Raw genomic sequence first — 10,963 nt, forward strand, 5'->3', positions numbered from 1 at the left:
TTGCTGTACGTAAGTGCGCTTGTAGAAACGAGGCTCGGGAGCAAAGCCTTCTAGCTGTCCTTCTCCTCCCCTTCTTCTATGAAAACAGATAAGTTGTTCCTCCTTCATCTTAAGAAAATGCTACTTTGAAAGCCATGCAGCAGGTTATATCACGTCTGCCCTTTCTTACCCACTACCACCCACCCCCTGCCCGAGTTTGTTGAAATTTTTAGTGTTGTAGTTGAACAGTCTTTACACTACGACTCAGCATTCACGAGGGCAGTCCGCCTGAGCCTCCTGACCTCCCTGCCTCCAGTGGTCTTCCTTCCATCCACCTCAGCCCTCCAACCCCACTGCCATGCACTCCATCCTGTCACTACTGATAACAATACCAAGTGTAGGATTGTGATTTCCTGGTCACTGGAGACAAGGAGGTCAAGGAAATGGGGAGTCCAGGAGGCTTGCCGGAGGACCCTGACCATCCTGGACTCCTCATTCCTTGACCTCCCTGTCTCCAATGATTGGGAAATCACAACTCCAAAGACTTTAAGACTCCCAGTGCTGGCCTCAAAAGTTCTTCCCATCTGTAGCATACAGTAAGTCCCCTCCATACAAACAGATTCCATTCTGCAAACACATTTGTAAGTCCAGTTTGTTTTTAATTCCAACAGCGTTAGCCTAGGTACCCACTAACACAATCAGCTATACGGTACTGTACTGTGACAGGTTTATAATACTATTCATACAAATGAGACATAAAAGACAAACACACAAAAAAATAAAACATTTTTAATCTCGCAGCACAATACCTTTAAAAGTACAGTAGTATAGTACAGCCACTGGCGTACAGGGCCTCATTCACGTCTTTGGAAGTTCATAACTTGAAGGCTCCTATGTAGGGGACCTACTGTGCTTCACTGACAGGTTCCTTTCCTCTTGTTTTTCCTAAAACCTTTGTCTTAAAGCATCTAATGTCCTGTTACTGAGGACTAAAACAAACCTAGACAGCATATTAAAAAGCAGAGCCATTACTTTGCCAACAAAAGTCCATCTAGTCAAAGCTATGGTTTTTCCAGTTGTCATGAATGGATGTGAGAGTTGGATTATAAGGAAAGCTGAGTGCTGAAGAATTGATGCTTTGGAACTATGTTGTTGGAGAAGACTCTTGAGAGTCCCTTGGACTGCAAGGAGATCCAACTAGTCCATCCTAAAGGAAATCAGTCCTGAATGTTCATTGGAAGGACTGATGCTGAGGCTGAAACTCCAATACTTTGGCCTCCTGATGTGAAGAACTCAGTCATTGGAAAAGACCCTGATGCTGGGAAAGATTGAAGGCAGGAGGAGAAGGGGATGACAGAGGATGAGATGGTTGGATGGCATCACTGACTCAATGGAATTGAGTTTAAGTAAGTTCTGGGAGTTGGTGATGGACAGGGAAGCCTGGTGTGCTACAGTCCATGGGGTTGCAAAGAGTTGGACACGACGGAGCGACTGAACTGAACTGGAAACAAAGTTGTATAATCCCCGGTCAAATACAGTTGATGTTTTTAGTGTATTGGGTTATGTCGTTGAAAGCAGCAGAATTAAGTAAAAGCAGAATGGGACAAAGGATTGAAAGTGTGACTTAAAGTTGCAACTCTCTGAAGTGCTTTGGGTATTTCAGTCTCTTTACTTGTTAGTATATATATCATAGCATCTGTCCTTTTCCTTTACACAAGTCAGACTCTAGAAAGTTTTAAAAGTTTGTGTCTGTGATCAAAAGTGAGATAAAATGGTCCTGTTTCCCTGCCCTGGCTTGGAAGGAAAGTTTCCAAGCCAGGGGGAGACTGTCATTGCCATGTGATAATTTAATTCCTCTAGTCTTTACTCTCCCTTTCTAAATCTTGGCATATGAGATCATAGGTTCCCTCTCCATTTTCAAATTGGTGTCTTTCTTGTTTTACATAAGAGTCTGATGCCTCATTTGAACCAGTATACCAAGACCCTTGCTCTGAAGACTGCATATTAGAATGCTTTTGGCTGCAAGTAACAGAAGGCCTAGCCAAAAATGGCCATAAAAGAGGGATGTTCAGTTAGTTATCTCACAAAATAAATGTCCAGAGTTAGCCATATGAGTGTGTAGGACCAGTTTCTCTGAGGATCTCCTAGCTTCTCCTTAAGTAGACAAGCTAGCTACTCCAGCTGTAAGCTTTGGGTCCCCACGTTATACTCCAGGAAAAGGAAGAGGACAGACCTCCTCCTTCATGTATGTTTCTTTGTATTTGGAGGGAAAATCCTTTCCAGAGGTTCTGCAGCATTTTCTCATTCATCTCATGAATGACAGGCTTGAACTTGGTCACCCGTCTACCCAAACCAGTCACTAGCCAATACACATTAACTTAGACCGTAGATCATCTCCTGGGCTGGGCCCATGGCTGTCTGATACCTGAACAGAGCTGGTTTTTCTGAAAGCAGAGACCAGGGTGCAGTCTGCTGAGCAGACAACCAACTCTGCCATAGGCTGTCTTCTACAGCAGTACAACCTGTGGCTTCTGCTAGGAAAAAAACTCACTCCAGGTGGAGTAGAAGGTTAGCTTGGCGTCTGTATTGATAGGCTAGGATATTATAAAGCCTTTAGAAGTGATCTTGGAATACGTGCTTATTTATGTCACCCCTGGTGGCACCAGTGGTAAAGAACCCGCCTCGCCAATGCAGAAGACGCGAGACGTGAGTTTGATCCTGGGTCAGGAAGATCCCCTGGAGGAGGGCAGGGCAACCCACTCTAGTATCCTTGCCTGGAGAATCCCGTGGACAGAGGAGCCTGGCGGGCTACAGTCCATGGGATCACAAAGAGTCAGACACGCCTGAAGCAACTTAGCACGTGCGCATGCCCTATTCATTTACATACCTTGAGGACAGCGCTTACCACACAGCACTGTGATTCTGTATCTGCGTGTCACAAGGGGCCCCTCATTTCTTGTGTCCAGAGCACCCAGGAACTTAATACAGATAGGGGCTCTCTCAGTGTTTGCTGGGTGAATGAATAAATGAATGAAATAAGCAAACAGTAAGATATTCTTTAAAACTTTTATCGATGTATAGTTGATTTACAATTTTGTGTTAGTTTCGGATGCACCACAAACTAATTCAGTTTTATGTGTGTGTGTGTGTGTGTATATATATATATATATGTGTATATTCTTTTTCAAATTATATTATAGGTTATTATAATATATTGAGTGTAGTCCCCTGTGCTATACAGTAGATCCTTGTTGTTTGTTTTATATATGGAAGTATATATCTGTTAATCCCAAATTCCTAATTCATCCCCCACTTTACCCCTTGGTAGCCGTAAGATTATTTTCTGTACTGTGAGTCTGTTTTTGCTTTGTAACTAAGTTCATTTTTATCATTTTTTATTCCATAAATAGGTGGGGATGTGATATTTGTCATTCTCAGACTCACTTCATTTTAGTAGAATAATCTCTAGGTCCATGAGCAAGATATTGTTGAAGCATGTCTTATGAAGAATACTTGAAATAATTACAAATGTTTACCTGAATAATTGAATGAATGAACACACAAATGAATAAGCAAATGATGGCTGAAGTGTTCTTGAAGCTCAGTTCTGTGAACTGTTAAAATGACTATAAATGTTTGCCCAGAGAAGACAAGTTCTGAGGAATACAGAGACTTTCTGCAGTGCTGTACCTAAAATCCTTTCAAGTGAAAAAGAGATTAGAATCACCTTGTGGGATATCTAAGGATAGAGCTAGGAAGAATGAGTGGAAACTACAGGAAGACAGAGAGCTCTTTCTTGCTCTGAGCTAAAATCTCACAGTGGAGCTTTGTAAACATGGAACTACCTACCTCAGGAACGAGTACTCTTGCCATCACCAAGCACTCGCCACTTGGCAGGATATTGTAAAGGAGAGGAAAGTTCCATTTATCACTGGAGATCGGACCAAAGGATGTTTATTCTCTGATGTAACCCAGTAGTGATAACGGCTCTCTGAAATTTTAAGAAAATTTAAGGAACTAAACTCTTACCTCTAAAGACTGAAATGAAGGAAGCACAGCAGTTATTTCTAAAGTCACAAGAGATTTTATGCTGCTCTGAAACACCTGTGCGTAATCCCACCTGTGCTTATTATTCCCAATTATATGTGCTGTTCTCTGGAGCTCAATTTTGTGATGGAAGGATTTTTTGAAAATAAAAAGTTGTTGAGGACTTCCCTTGTGGTCCAGTGGTTAAGACTCAGCACTTCCAGTGCCTCCATTGCAGGGGCGCAGGTTCGATCCCTGGTCAGGGAACTAGGATCCCACATGCCTCACATGGTGCGGCCAAACTTGGGTTCGTCTGTCTTAATGGGATCTGCGTGGATTATGAAAGTTCGCCTTTGTACTCCTGTTGTCTTCGCAGAGAGAATGAAGAGAAGTGCTCAGCTTCTGAGGGGAGGGGAAGTGAGGCTGCGTCCCCATGTCTCTCTCACGTGGGCTGTCTCGCCGCCTAACCACAGAAGTGAAAGTCAGAAAAGAGATGGAGTTTGAGGAACTGTGGGCCATCCTTCACTCTTCTTGTCGTTATAGTGAGGAAGTGCACTGCATATGTATGGTCCCTCAGTAAAACAGGTGTTCTGCCCTTAAAATGGTAATTATAGGCTATTTCAGATCAATGATCTTCACTTATGTCATATCACTGTGGTATTTTTTTCCACGGTTAACCACCCTGTGATATAGAAAGCTTGCTCACGCTTGAAAAAATCAAAATGCATATAGATTTTCTGAAATAAGCCTCCTTTCTGGAAGTATTTTGTGGTTAATTTCAATATGTAATATCCTGAGGAAGGTTTAGGTTGACTTTTTTTACTTGAGTATAAAATTTGAAAAGTAAAATCACTGTGCAATGAGCGATTTTACTTCCATTAGCCTAATGTCTTTGTGGTTTCATTTGAGGTCACCTAGTAGATTATTTTTCTTGCATTATTTCATCAGCTGTCGGTTCTATTAATATAATGTAATTCATTCAGTGCTGTGATTTTTAAGACATGACTGTAAGCACAGAAGGCAATGTGTTTTTGAAGTTTATTTGGATGATTGCAGGGTATCAGACTGCCTCAGTCTTCTTCATGCTCAGCGTCCGGAGGGTCACTTAAGGATTGTATATGATCTGGGATTGTCAAGTGGTGATTCATGCCTGTGTTTTTATAGCCAGCACATAAAAATATATCTGCAGCTTCTTTATTATCATCTTTTGAAAGACAATGGCTTGCTTGTGGGATATGCAACTGTGTTTACTACTTAGGTTACAAGATATGTGATATATCTCTTATTCAACACTAACAGTAACCCTTTCCAGGAGGTTCATTTCAAGCTCATTCTATTAGCATATTCACTCTTTGGGCTTTGATTACAATGTTGTGAATTTATGTTTGCGTAGTTGGTGGGTATCATTCAGGAAATCATTTGAAGATTATTCCTTAAACAATAGATAAACACATCGTTCCCTAGTAGTTATCAAGAAATTGCATATTGTCCTCTCTTGAACTTGAACATATGATGGAGGTCCTTGGAATCACCTGAAAAATTGGTTCTTTAGTTTGTATTTTGAATATGAGGATAATTTTTAAATGTTATAAATAAGAAAGCCCTACAGAGTCATAGTTGTAGCTTTTGCCGTCTTGAAACATATAAAATGCATTTACTGAAATACATGTGGATCAAATGATGTAATATCTGGGGTTTGTTTTAAAATTATCTGAAAAGATGGAAGCAGTTGGAATGGGTAGGGTGAAGATGAAACAAGGTTGGCTGTGAGTTGATTATTGTTGAAACTGGGTGATGGTAGATGGGCATTTATTGTATAAACACTTTTATATGTGTTTGAAAAACACATCCATTTCAAAAAAAAAAATACGCCAGGACTATAGAGTGACTGTGAATTTACTTGTGCTTATAAAAGGAAAATGTATTTTTATAATCACCGAAGCATCTATATGTTTGAAAAATACCAATCATTACGTGAAAGTGGCATGTGATTTATGGAGCCTAGAGACAGAGTTTGGTGTTCCTGGATTCTGTAACCCCTTTGCTATAACCATTAAAGCAGAATAGAGAAGCAAGTTCAAGGCAGCTCGATTCATACTGTGTACACAACCACAGAGAACATTCCAAGCAATGTGAACCTTGAGTGCTGAAGAACGCGTGTCACTTCACAAACACACTGGTTGCTATGCTGCTTAGAAAAGGCAGTGCCCTGTGGAGGAGGCTGTGCTCGAGCAGTGAGAACATGGAACAGAGCGTATAGGGCTGAGGCAGGCTGGAAAGTCTAGCACAGGAAGCAAAGAATCTGATCCGTTCAGAGCGTCAGGGGCCTCCAAGTAATAGCAGCCTTATCCTAATTCAGGCTCCGTCAAGCTTGCCCTTGGCCAACTGTCACCAAGGCCAAAAAGACCCATGATTTCCTTTTCTGACCTCAGTCGTATTGACCTACGCCTTCTGTCTCCTCCTCACGCAGAATTTAAAACATCTACATTGTATTTCGATTTCTGTGAAGATTAGAGAGTAGTCTCACTGTCTTTTGTTCCTGGCCAGTTTTCAGTGGGACCTTATTGCCTCGAAATTCTTGGCCTATAAAAGCATGCACGCGAAATTACCCTTAATTTATAATTATATAGATTTAAAATCTCAGATTACGTTGGAATCAAATATCTAGAATGAATCAGCCCAAGGAAGGTGTTTCTTTTTTCAAAATTATTAATTATTGGAATATTATATAAAAAAATAACATTGAAACACTTAATTCATGGTTCAGTTCTGTTGTTCATTTAAAGGTTTATCTGTTTCCCACTGTTTAAATATCTCTATCTGATCTTTCATGCTAACCTAGCATGTCCAAAATATTGAAAACCAGATGAATGAGCAAGGAATTTAAGGAGTACTCCCTCAGTGAAGCCAGAAGGATTTTCTTGAGGAGGGAAAAAAAAAAAAAGAATGCATGAAACTTATTTAACAAGAAAGATTTGAGTCAGGTAATCTACATAATATATCCACTGGCATTAAAGCTGTCATCTTGGTATAGCATTTCTGGTACGAATTTCGCAATAGCTGTCTTTCACTGTCGGTTCTAATAAAGAGTGTTGGTCAGCTTAAATTCCCTGGGAGCTCAGAGTTATGTTTTGTGAACTGCGTGTGCCTGAGGCCTCTCATGCATGATTTAAACTGCTTTGTAAATGTCAATAGGTGGAAAAGCATCGGATCCCTCGTAGATTTCTCCAAACCCTCAAAGATGAGTACGCCATGTATAAACCATGCTGCGCTCTCAAGGCCATTGCCGTTTTTTACTCTCGCCTAACTGGGGGTTTTAAGGTATTGCCAGGAGCAAAATATCAGTGTGTGCATGTCTCGATCCAACTGGCCAATGAAACCCTTTATTAAGAAAACCTTTGCACCAGAGAAATGTCTCCAGTGACCTGAGATGGGCCCACCTCATGAATGTTGAATGTTCTTCAAACTCTGTTTCTTCATTCTTGATTTTTTATTTTTTTCAAAACACACATTTGACTCGATTGAATTTGCTGATCCCATAGCACTGCATTCATTTCATGGACCCTGCTATGGAATGGTAGAAAAAAATATTTCCGTTGGGAGCTCCCAGACATGGGTCCCCTCCTGGTTCTGTCTGTCTCTGGCTTTTTGTTGTTGGGCAAGCCACTTAGCCTTTGAGGGGGGCCCCACTTTTTCATTCATTGAAGTTGAATCCAGGAGGTTGCATTAAATGATCTCCAGTTATTCCTCTCAGCTCTTGCATCATGATTCCAAGAGATAGTGACAGACAGCCAGTGTGACACTTTTAAAGCCATGGGAGCACATGGGACTTTTTAATTAGGCTTATTCTCCTGTCTTCCGGGCAGCACAGAGTGCCAGCAGGAGCCCCCAAATGGCCAGCAGCGATCGGGCAAAGTGACCTCAATGTCAGCCCAAAGGCTCATCAGCTCATTTGCGTTCACAGCACTTCCTTGTGCTGTTTTCCTGTCAGCCTGTGTCCCCCTCACCGCCACTGCCCCGCAATATCTGCCCCCTCCACTCCCCGGATTCTTTAGCTGAAAGGTGTCTTCTAATGTCTGAAGAGGCTGAATCGCATGGCATTCCAGGGTAGAGGCCCGCAAATGAGCAAAAACACTATCCTGGCTTTCTCATGGTGGTTTCTGCTCCACTCTTATACTGCCTTGCCCAGAGCCTAGGGACAGACGTGCTTGGAAAACGCTTGTCACATAATCATTGCAGAGCAAATTCGTTCAGAGTCAGCCAGGAAGACAGAGATGGCCTTTTGTTCACCTTCTTTTATTTTTTCATTCCCACCCAGTTCCAAATGAGCAACTTTGGTCTTCTCTTTCCACATGCTCACTTTCTCACAGTGTCTTTCTGAGGCGACCATTTCCGGGGTAGCCCTGAAGCTGGCCTGCCACGTCTAATCCTGGCCCTCCTCTGACTGTGTGACCTTGAGCACTTCATGTAACCTCTCCGTGTCTGTTTTTCATCTGTGAAATGGACATCATATAAGTACCTGCTTCAGCAGGTTGTGAGATTTAAATTCAGCTCTAACATAAAGCCCTAGAGTTGTGCCTGTCAATGTTATTAACATTGGTTTTTTTTTTAAAAAATTATTATTTAATTTGAACTTAAAAAAAAAAAAGATCCAAGGACAAACCAACTGTCCTTTTTTTCTCTTGGGTTGGGGGGGTGGCGGGGAAACACTTGCTTAATGCCCACCATCTCCACCCCAGTGAGGAGTGGTCTGAAGAGGGCAGAGCCAGCGGTCCAGGGCCTTGCTCGCTGAGGCCAGGTCCGTGTTTGCCTGGTTAGGAGCACACCACGGCCGTGTCCACACCACAGCTGGTTGGGAACTCCACAGCCTGGAGAGGCCTTTGGAACCCTGTCACCACCAGCGTTCCATCTGTGTGTTTGGAGAATTTCAAGTAAGCACATTCTTCGTCACCCCCTGCCATGACCTCAGGGTTACTTTCTGCGGTTGTTGACAAATTTTTAGACATCCCAGGTTTTATCAGCGGAAACCTTGAAGAGTGACAAATGGTTCTTGGAAGACTTGGTACACACTCTAAAATGTCAGCTGGCTCATTTATAACCGGCGATGTCCAGTGTCTAAGCCATGCTATCAGCATGGTCTATAGATAACACACCCTCACGATGCTCCGGGCTCCCCGAGCACTTTGTGCAGCTGTTCTGGTTGCAGACCCAGTTGACATCTATAATAGATATCAAATGGAGAGCCTCTTATTTTATCACTCTCTGTGTTTCAACACTGGCGGTCCCCGGGGACTGTCGGAAGCAGGCAGCCGGCACATTATGGGAAAGGTGACTTGCTGAGTCCGGGTGCCCCGAGGACATTATTAAGTGCTGGGGAACCTTGTTAGCTCATAAAGTTGGTTCAAACCAATTATTGCTGTGCGACCATTCCCGTTGCCAAGAATGTAACTCTTTTAAATTCTTGCCCATAAAGCCGGTCTTTCCATGACATGATATCATAGAGCAGGGCTTCTGATCTGGCTGCGGTCGTGTCCCACTGGCTGCAAAGACTAAACATTGCATTTGCTGCTCAATACTGGTTACCCTTCAGTGCTTCATGGAGGCAGCAAGACTACTATTTATAGATTTACTTTCTGTCTCCCTAGTTCAGCACAGTCAGTTTTGACACACTGTCCCAGTAATCTGATCAGCCATGCTGCTTTTAAATGAAGGTCTAGGCCTTGGCCTCTGCAGAGAGGCGACAGCTGTCAGATACAGATAGTAGGCTGCAGATCCTGGCTGCTAAAACCCTCTCATTCATTCCCGTTACAGATCATTGACCACAGCTTGAAGCCGTGCTTTACAGTCGGCCGATTAGTTGGCAAGAGATCTACATACTGTATTAGCAAGGTCAACCACTGAGATAAAGGCAAAAACTCAAACCCTGCACTATTTTTAAACCAGTAGCCATTTGTTAAAGCTGGTTATTTTGGTACGTGTCTCTCTTCCTTGCTTTTTTTTTTTTTTCTCTCTCTCTCAAAACAGAACTAAAGAAACTTGCTAAAACTCTCTGTCAGAGTTAATGAAGACGGTGAGATGATTCAGATCTGAGAAGGGTGTGGTCTTTCTCAGAAACTCTTTCAGGCCCTGCAGTGTAGACAACTGTGTGAGCCATGCCCACTCCTTGTTTTAACCAGAGCATATTTGGAGAGCTCAGCCCAGGGATCCTAAAAAGGTTTGACCCGTCCACGAGAGTGGGTTAGGCGGATCTGGCCTGTAGAGAGCTGAGTCACGGCTCACACAGGGTTTATTGAAATCCCCGCCTAGTCCTACCTGCAACAGCCGGTCTTCACTGTTGGCTCACGTGAAGAGGCCTCATCTACAGGGACTCCATTCTCCAGGGTCATCCCTCACCCAGCACCTTGCTTGAAGCCTGACTTTGTTCCACGTGCTTCACATCAGACTTGCTGGAGAAGAACTTGAACCCTGAGAAGCCTCTCATCACAAGGTGATCCGCTGACTTCATATCCAATGAACCTTGAATCTTATCTTTACCCAGAATCTTATCTTTATCTGACTACCAAATCTGCTCCGCCCCAACCCCCTCCTGTCTGCTGTCTTCCCTCCGGCTCCTCCATCTCCACCGAGCATCCAGTTCCCTTCACGACCTCCACCCGCCCCCTCACTTGCCTCTCTTTCCCTGACGGCCTCTCTATTCTCCTGCAGGGACACAGCCCATTCTTTTCCAAGGTTTTGCTCTCTTCTGCCTTCCTCCACATTGCCTTCCATCTCTGCTGTGAACTTGTCGTGTTCCCATCTCCCCTCTGATCTCCTCTTTCGCTCTCTACACTTTATTGACTTAAGGACCAAGTTTGGTTTCCCGAGGGCTCAAGGACTCGCCGGGCCCTTGACAGTAAGTCTCAGTCTGCCAGCTCCCTCCGTCTGCCCTTCCCTACGGCCATGCACCCCTGTCCCGAGT

General features: G+C 43.3%; 1 protein-coding gene and 1 long non-coding RNA gene across 11 annotated transcripts in view; both read left to right on the top strand.

Moving 5' to 3' along the window:
• AUTS2 (activator of transcription and developmental regulator AUTS2) overlaps nucleotides 1-10,963 on the top strand; it is a 1,208,197-nt gene that overhangs the window by 971,006 nt on the left and 226,228 nt on the right. The window lies entirely within an intron of this gene.
• Nucleotides 1,362-10,963, top strand: part of LOC123331535 — a 13,452-nt gene continuing 3,850 nt past the window's right edge. Inside the window, exon 1 of the long non-coding RNA XR_006548221.2 lies at nucleotides 1,362-10,492. This is a non-coding gene — a long non-coding RNA (uncharacterized LOC123331535). The remainder of the gene's footprint in view (nucleotides 10,493-10,963) is intronic.

The sequence above is a fragment of the Bubalus bubalis genome, chromosome 24 (assembly GCF_019923935.1).
Source record: "Bubalus bubalis isolate 160015118507 breed Murrah chromosome 24, NDDB_SH_1, whole genome shotgun sequence".
Taxonomy (NCBI): Eukaryota; Metazoa; Chordata; class Mammalia; order Artiodactyla; family Bovidae; genus Bubalus; species Bubalus bubalis.